We start from the raw sequence: 8888 nt of genomic DNA, 5'->3' as shown, positions 1-8888 counted from the left end.
CCAAGTTATACACATAATGAAAACCTATACTTTGTTTCGGTCGAGTTCCCCATTCAAATGCATATAACAGTGAGAAACGCACTGTCTTGACGAAAGAAAGCGTTTTTGTACAACTTCATATAAATAGCTGTAACTTTTGATAGAAGACTCGGATACACATGTTTATGGCTTTATCTTATAGAACTCAAGGTCCCCGTGCTGGGAAAACAGGATTTGCAGCTGTTTGAGCTAAGATTTTCAAGTTATACACATAATGAAAACCTATACTTTGTTTTTGTCGAGTTCCCCATTCAAATGCATGTAACAGTGAGAAACGCACTGTCTTGGCGAAATAAAGCGTTTTTGTACAACTTCATATAAATAGCTGTAACTTTTGATAGAAGACTCAGACAAACATGTTTATGGCTTTATCTTATAGAACTCAAGGTCCCCGTGCTGGGAAAACAGGTTTTGCAGCTGTTTGAGCTAAGATTTTAAAGTTATACACATAATGAAAACCTATACTTTGTTTCGGTCGAGTTCCCCATTCAAATGCATGTAACAGTGAGAAACGCATTGTCTTGGCGAAATAAAGCGTTTTTGTACAACTTCATATAAATAGCTGTAACTTTTGATAGAAGACTCGGATATACATGTTTATGGCTTTATCTTATAGAACTCAAGGTCCCCGTGCTGGGAAAACAGGATTTGCAGCTGTTTGAGCTAAGATTTTCAAGTTATACACATAATGAAAACCTATACTTTGTTTCGGTCGAGTTCCCCATTCAAATGCATGTAACAGTGAGAAACGCACTGTCTTGGCGAAAGAAAGCGTTTTTGAACAACTTCATATAAATAGCTGTAACTTTTGATAGAAGACGCGGATAGACATGTTTATGGCTTTATCTTATAGAACTCAAGGTCCCCGTGCTGGGAAAACAGGTTTTGCAGCTGTTTGAGCTAAGATTTTCAAGTTATACACATAATGAAAACCTATACTTTGTTTCGGGGAGTTCCCCATTCAAATGTTTGCAACAGTGAGAAACGCATTGTCTTGGCGAAATAAAGCGTTTTTGTACAACTTCATATAAATAGCTGTAACTTTTGATAGAAGACTCGGATACACATGTTTATGGCTTTATCTTATAGAACTCAAGGTCCCCGTGCTGGGAAAACAGGATTTGCAGCTGTTTGAGCTAAGATTTTCAATTTATACACATAATGAAAACCTATACTTTGTTTTGGTCAAGTTCCCCATTCAAATGCATGTAACAGTGAGAAACGCACTGTCTTGGCGAAAGAAAGCGTTTTTGTACAACTTCATATAAATAGCTGTAACTTTTGATGAAAGACTCAGACAAACATGTTTATGGCTTTATCTTATAGAACTCAAGGTCCCCGTGCTGGGAAAACAGGTTTTGCAGCTGTTTGAGCTAAGATTTCCAAGTTATACACATAATGAAAACCTATACTTTGTTTCGGTCGAGTTCCCCATTCAAATGCATGTAACAGTGAGAAACGCACTGTCTTGGCGAAAGAAAGCGTTTTTGTACAACTTCATATAAATAGCTGTAACTTTTGATGAAAGACTCAGACAAACATGTTTATGGCTTTATCTTATAGAACTCAAGGTCCCCGTGCTGGGAAAACAGGTTTTGCAGCTGTTTGAGCTAAGATTTCCAAGTTATACACATAATGAAAACCTATACTTTGTTTCGGTCGAGTTCCCCATTCAAATGCATGTAACAGTGAGAAACGCACTGTCTTGGCGAAATAAAGCATTTTTGTACAACTTCCTATAAATAGCTGTAACTTTTGATGGAAGACTCAGAAACACATGTTCATGGCTTTATCTTATAGAACTCAAGGTCCCTGTGCTGGGAAAACAGAACAGGTTTTGCAGCTGTTTGAGCTAAGATTTCCAAGTTATACACATAATGAAAACCTATACTTTGTTTCGGTCGAGTTCCCCATTCAAATGCATGTAACAGTGAGAAACGCACTGTCTTGGCGAAAGAAAGCGTTTTTGTACAACTTCATATAAATAGCTGTAACTTTTGATAGAAGACTCGGATACACATGTTTATGGCTTTATCTTATAGAACTTAAGGTCCCCGTGCTGGGAAAACAGGATTTGCACAGGATTTGCAGCTGTTTGAGCTAAGATTTTCAAGTTAAACACATAATGAAAACCTATGCTTTGTTTCGGTCGAGTTCCCCATTCAAATGCATGTAACAGTGAGAAACGCACTGTCTTGGCGAAAGAAAGCGTTTTTGTACAACTTCATATAAATAGCTGTAACTTTTGATGAAAGACTCAGACAAACATGTTTATGGCTTTATCTTATAGAACTCAAGGTCCCCGTGCTGGGAAAACAGGTTTTGCAGCTGTTTGAGCTAAGATTTCCAAGTTATACACATAATGAAAACCTATACTTTGTTTCGGTCGAGTTCCCCATTCAAATGCATGTAACAGTGAGAAACGCACTGTCTTGGCGAAATAAAGCGTTTTTGTACAACTTCATATAAATAGCTGTAACTTTTGGTAGAAGACTCGGATACACATGTTTATGGCTTTATCTTATAGAACTCAAGGTCCCCGTGCTGGGAAAACAGGTTTTGCAGCTGTTTGAGCTAAGATTTCCAAGTTATACACATAATGAAAACCTATACTTTGTTTCGGTCGAGTTCCCCATTCAAATGCATGTAACAGTGAGAAACGCACTGTCTTGGCGAAATAAAGCGTTTTTGTACAACTTCCTATAAATAGCTGTAACTTTTGATGGAAGACTCAGAAACACATGTTCATGGCTTTATCTTATAGAACTCAAGGTCCCTGTGCTGGGAAAACAGAACAGGTTTTGCAGCTGTTTGAGCTAAGATTTCCAAGTTATACACATAATGAAAACCTATACTTTGTTTCGGTCGAGTTCCCCATTCAAATGCATGTAACAGTGAGAAACGCACTGTCTTGGCGAAATAAAGCGTTTTTGTACAACTTCATATAAATAGCTGTAACTTTTGGTAGAAGACTCGGATACACATGTTTATGGCTTTATCTTATAGAACTCAAGGTCCCCGTGCTGGGAAAACAGGATTTGCAGCTGTTTGAACTAAGATTTTCAAGTTATACACATAATGAAAACCTATACTTTGTTTCGGTCGAGTTCCCCATTCAAATGCATGTAACAGTGAGAAACGCACTGTCTTGGCGAAAGAAAGCGTTTTTGTACAACTTCATATAAATAGCTGTAACTTTTGATGGAAGACTCAGAAAAACATGTTCATGGCTTTATCTTATAGAACTCAAGGTCCCCGTGCTGGGAAAACAGGATTTGCAGCTGTTTGAGCTAAGATTTTCAAGTTATACACATAATGAAAACCTATACTTTGTTTTGGTCGAGTTCCCCATTCAAATGCATGTAACAGTGAGAAACGCACTGTCTTGGCGAAAGAAAGCGTTTTTGTACAACTTCATATAAATAGCTGTAACTTTTGATAGAAGACTCGGATATACATGTTTATGGCTTTATCTTATAGAACTCAAGGTCCCCGTGCTGGGAAAACAGGTTTTGCAGCTGTTTGAGCTAGGATTTTCAAGTTATACACATAATGAAAACCTATACTTTGTTTTGGTCGAGTTCCCCATTCAAATGCATATAACAGTGAGAAACGCACTGTCTTGGCGAAATAAAGCATTTTTGTACAACTTCCTATAAATAGCTGTAACTTTTGATGGAAGACTCAGAAACACATGTTCATGGCTTTATCTTATAGAACTCAAGGTCCCTGTGCTGGGAAAACAGAACAGGTTTTGCAGCTGTTTGAGCTAAGATTTCCAAGTTATACACATAATGAAAACCTATACTTTGTTTCGGTCGAGTTCCCCATTCAAATGCATGTAACAGTGAGAAACGCACTGTCTTGGCGAAAGAAAGCGTTTTTGTACAACTTCATATAAATAGCTGTAACTTTTGATAGAAGACTCGGATACACATGTTTATGGCTTTATCTTATAGAACTTAAGGTCCCCGTGCTGGGAAAACAGGATTTGCAGCTGTTTGAACTAAGATTTTCAAGTTATACACATAATGAAAACCTATACTTTGTTTCGGTCGAGTTCCCCATTCAAATGCATGTAACAGTGAGAAACGCACTGTCTTGGCGAAAGAAAGCGTTTTTGTACAACTTCATATAAATAGCTGTAACTTTTGATGGAAGACTCAGAAAAACATGTTCATGGCTTTATCTTATAGAACTCAAGGTCCCCGTGCTGGGAAAACAGGATTTGCAGCTGTTTGAGCTAAGATTTTCAAGTTATACACATAATGAAAACCTATACTTTGTTTTGGTCGAGTTCCCCATTCAAATGCATGTAACAGTGAGAAACGCACTGTCTTGGCGAAATAAAGCGTTTTTGTACAACTTCATATAAATAGCTGTAACTTTTGGTAGAAGACTCAGACAAACATGTTTATGGCTTTATCTTATAGAACTCAAGGTCCCCGTGCTGGGAAAACAGGTTTTGCAGCTGTTTGAGCTAAGATTTCCAAGTTATACACATAATGAAAACCTATACTTTGTTTCGGTCGAGTTCCCCATTCAAATGCATATAACAGTGAGAAACGCACTGTCTTGGCGAAAGAAAGCTTTTTTGTACAACTTCATATAAATAGCTGTAACTTTTGATAGAAGACTCGGATACACATGTTTATGGCTTTATCTTATAGAACTCAAGGTCCCCGTGCTGGGCAAACAGGATTTGCAGCTGTTTGAGCTAAGATTTTCAAGTTATACACATAATGAAAACCTATACTTTGTTTCGGTCGAGTTCCCCATTCAAATGCATGTAACAGTGAGAAACGCACTGTCTTGGCGAAATAAAGCGTTTTTGTACAACTTCATATAAATAGCTGTAACTTTTGATGGAAGACTCAGAAAAACATGTTTATGGCTTTATCTTATAGAACTCAAGGTCCCCGTGCTGGGCAAACAGGATTTGCAGCTGTTTGAGCTAAGATTTTCAAGTTATACACATAATGAAAACCTATACTTTGTTTCGGTCGAGTTCCCCATTCAAATGCATATAACAGTGAGAAACGCACTGTCTTGACGAAAGAAAGCGTTTTTGTACAACTTCATATAAATAGCTGTAACTTTTGATAGAAGACTCGGATACACATGTTTATGGCTTTATCTTATAGAACTCAATATCCCCGTGCTGGGAAAACAGGATTTGCAGCTGTTTGAGCTAAGATTTTCAAGTTATACACATAATGAAAACCTATACTTTGTTTCGGTCGAGTTCCCCATTCAAATGCATGTAACAGTGAGAAACGCATTGTCTTGGCGAAATAAAGCGTTTTTGTACAACTTCATATAAATAGCTGTAACTTTTGATGGAAGACTCAGACAAACATGTTTATGGCTTTATCTTATAGAACTCAGGGTCCCTGTGCTGGGAAAACAGGATTTGCAGCTGTTTGAGCTAAGATTTTCAAGTTATACACATAATGAAAACCTATACTTTGTTTCGGTCGAGTTCCCCATTCAAATGCATGTAACAGTGAGAAACGCATTGTCTTGGCGAAATAAAGCGTTTTTGTACAACTTCATATAAATAGCTGTAACTTTTGTTGGAAGACTCAGACAAACATGTTTATGGCTTTATCTTATAGAACTCAAGGTCCCCGTGCTGGGAAAACAGGATTTGCAGCTGTTTGAGCTAAGATTTTCAAGTTATACACATAATGAAAACCTATACTTTGTTTCGGTCGAGTTCCCCATTCAAATGCATGTAACAGTGAGAAACTTATTGTCTTGGCGAAATAAAGCGTTTTTGTACAACTTCATATAAATAGCTGTAACTTTTGATAGAAGACTCAGACAAACATGTTTATGGCTTTATCTTATAGAACTCAAGGTCCCCGTGCTGGGAAAACAGGATTTGCAGCTGTTTGAGCTAAGATTTTCAAGTTATACACATAATGAAAACCTATACTTTGTTTCGGTCGAGTTCCCCATTCAAATGCATGTAACAGTGAGAAACGCACTGTCTTGGCGAAAGAAAGCGTTTTTGTACAACTTCATATAAATAGCTGTAACTTTTGATGGAAGACTCAGACAAACATGTTTATGGCTTTATCTTATAGAACTCAAGGTCCCCGTGCTGGGAAAACAGGATTTGCAGCTGTTTGAGCTAAGATTTTCAAGTTATACACATAATGAAAACCTATACTTTGTTTCGGTCGAGTTCCCCATTCAAATGCATGTAACAGTGAGAAACGCACTGTCTTGGCGAAAGAAAGCGTTTTTGAACAACTTCATATAAATAGCTGTAACTTTTGATAGAAGACGCGGATAGACATGTTTATGGCTTTATCTTATAGAACTCAAGGTCCCCGTGCTGGGAAAACAGGTTTTGCAGCTGTTTGAGCTAAGATTTTCAAGTTATACACATAATGAAAACCTATACTTTGTTTCGGTCGAGTTCCCCATTCAAATGTTTGCAACAGTGAGAAACTTATTGTCTTGGCGAAAGAAAGCGTTTTTGTACAACTTCATATAAATAGCTGTAACTTTTGATAGAAGACTCGGATACACATGTTTATGGCTTTATCTTATAGAACTCAAGGTCCCCGTGCTGGGAAAACAGGATTTGCAGCTGTTTGAGCTAAGATTTTCAAGTTATACACATAATGAAAACCTATACTTTGTTTCGGTCGAGTTCCCCATTCAAATGCATGTAACAGTGAGAAACGCACTGTCTTGGCGAAATAAAGCGTTTTTGTACAACTTCATATAAATAGCTGTAACTTTTGATAGAAGACTCAGACAAACATGTTTATGGCTTTATCTTATAGAACTCAAGGTCCCCGTGCTGGGAAAACAGGATTTGCAGCTGTTTGAGCTAAGATTTTCAAGTTATACACATAATGAAAACCTATACTTTGTTTCGGTCGAGTTCCCCATTCAAATGCATGTAACAGTGAGAAACGCACTGTCTTGGCGAAAGAAAGCGTTTTTGTACAACTTCATATAAATAGCTGTAACTTTTGATGGAAGACTCAGACAAACATGTTTATGGCTTTATCTTATAGAACTCAAGGTCCCCGTGCTGGGAAAACAGGATTTGCAGCTGTTTGAGCTAAGATTTTCAAGTTATACACATAATGAAAACCTATACTTTGTTTCGGTCGAGTTCCCCATTCAAATGCATGTAACAGTGAGAAACGCACTGTCTTGGCGAAAGAAAGCGTTTTTGAACAACTTCATATAAATAGCTGTAACTTTTGATAGAAGACGCGGATAGACATGTTTATGGCTTTATCTTATAGAACTCAAGGTCCCCGTGCTGGGAAAACAGGTTTTGCAGCTGTTTGAGCTAAGATTTTCAAGTTATACACATAATGAAAACCTATACTTTGTTTCGGTCGAGTTCCCCATTCAAATGTTTGCAACAGTGAGAAACTTATTGTCTTGGCGAAAGAAAGCGTTTTTGTACAACTTCATATAAATAGCTGTAACTTTTGATAGAAGACTCGGATACACATGTTTATGGCTTTATCTTATAGAACTCAAGGTCCCCGTGCTGGGAAAAAAGGATTTGCAGCTGTTTGAGATAAGATTTCCAAGTTATACACATAATGAAAACCTATACTTTGTTTCGGTCGAGTTCCCCATTCAAATGCATGTAACAGTGAGAAACGCACTGTCTTGGCGAAAGAAAGCGTTTTTGAACAACTTCATATAAATAGCTGTAACTTTTGATAGAAGAAGCGGATACACATGTTTATGGCTTTATCTTATAGAACTCAAGGTCCCCGTGCTGGGAAAACAGGATTTGCAGCTGTTTGAGCTAGGATTTTCAAGTTATACACATAATGAAAACCTATACTTTGTTTTGGTCGAGTTCCCCATTCAAATGCATGTAACAGTGAGAAACGCACTGTCTTGGCGAAAGAAAGCGTTTTTGTACAACTTCATATAAATCGCTGTAACTTTTGATAGAAGACTCAGACAAACATGTTTATGGCTTTATCTTATAGAACTCAAGGTCCCCGTGCTGGGAAAACAGGATTTGCAGCTGTTTGAGCTAGGATTTTCAAGTTATACACATAATGAAAACCTATACTTTGTTTCGGTCGAGTTCCCCATTCAAATGCATGTAACAGTGAGAAACGCATTGTCTTGGCGAAATAAAGCGTTTTTGTACAACTTCATATAAATAGCTGTAACTTTTGATAGAAGACTCGGATATACATGTTTATGGCTTTATCTTATAGAACTCAAGGTCCCCGTGCTGGGAAAACAGGATTTGCAGCTGTTTGAGCTAAGATTTTCAAGTTATACACATAATGAAAACCTATACTTTGTTTCGGTCGAGTTCCCCATTCAAATGCATGTAACAGTGAGAAACGCACTGTCTTGGCGAAAGAAAGCGTTTTTGAACAACTTCATATAAATAGCTGTAACTTTTGATAGAAGACGCGGATAGACATGTTTATGGCTTTATCTTATAGAACTCAAGGTCCCCGTGCTGGGAAAACAGGTTTTGCAGCTGTTTGAGCTAAGATTTTCAAGTTATACACATAATGAAAACCTATACTTTGTTTCGGGGAGTTCCCCATTCAAATGCATGTAACAGTGAGAAACGCACTGTCTTGGCGAAAGAAAGCGTTTTTGTACAACTTCATATAAATAGCTGTAACTTTTGATGGAAGACTCAGAAAAACATGTTCATGGCTTTATCTTATAGAACTCAGGGTCCCTGTGCTGGGAAAACAGGATTTGCAGCTGTTTGAGCTAAGATTTCCAAGTTATACACATAATGAAAACCTATACTTTGTTTCGGTCGAGTTCCCCATTCAAATGCATGTAACAGTGAGAAACGCACTGTCTTGGCGAAA

This window comes from Aulonocara sp. 'chitande type north' Nkhata Bay, linkage group LG18 (assembly GCF_057382095.1).
Source record: "Aulonocara sp. 'chitande type north' Nkhata Bay isolate Kocher_YH1m ecotype deep benthic linkage group LG18, A_spYH_male_GT1.1, whole genome shotgun sequence".
In the NCBI taxonomy this organism is placed as follows: domain Eukaryota; kingdom Metazoa; phylum Chordata; class Actinopteri; order Cichliformes; family Cichlidae; genus Aulonocara; species Aulonocara sp. 'chitande type north' Nkhata Bay.
This window is presented reverse-complemented; position numbering follows the sequence as displayed.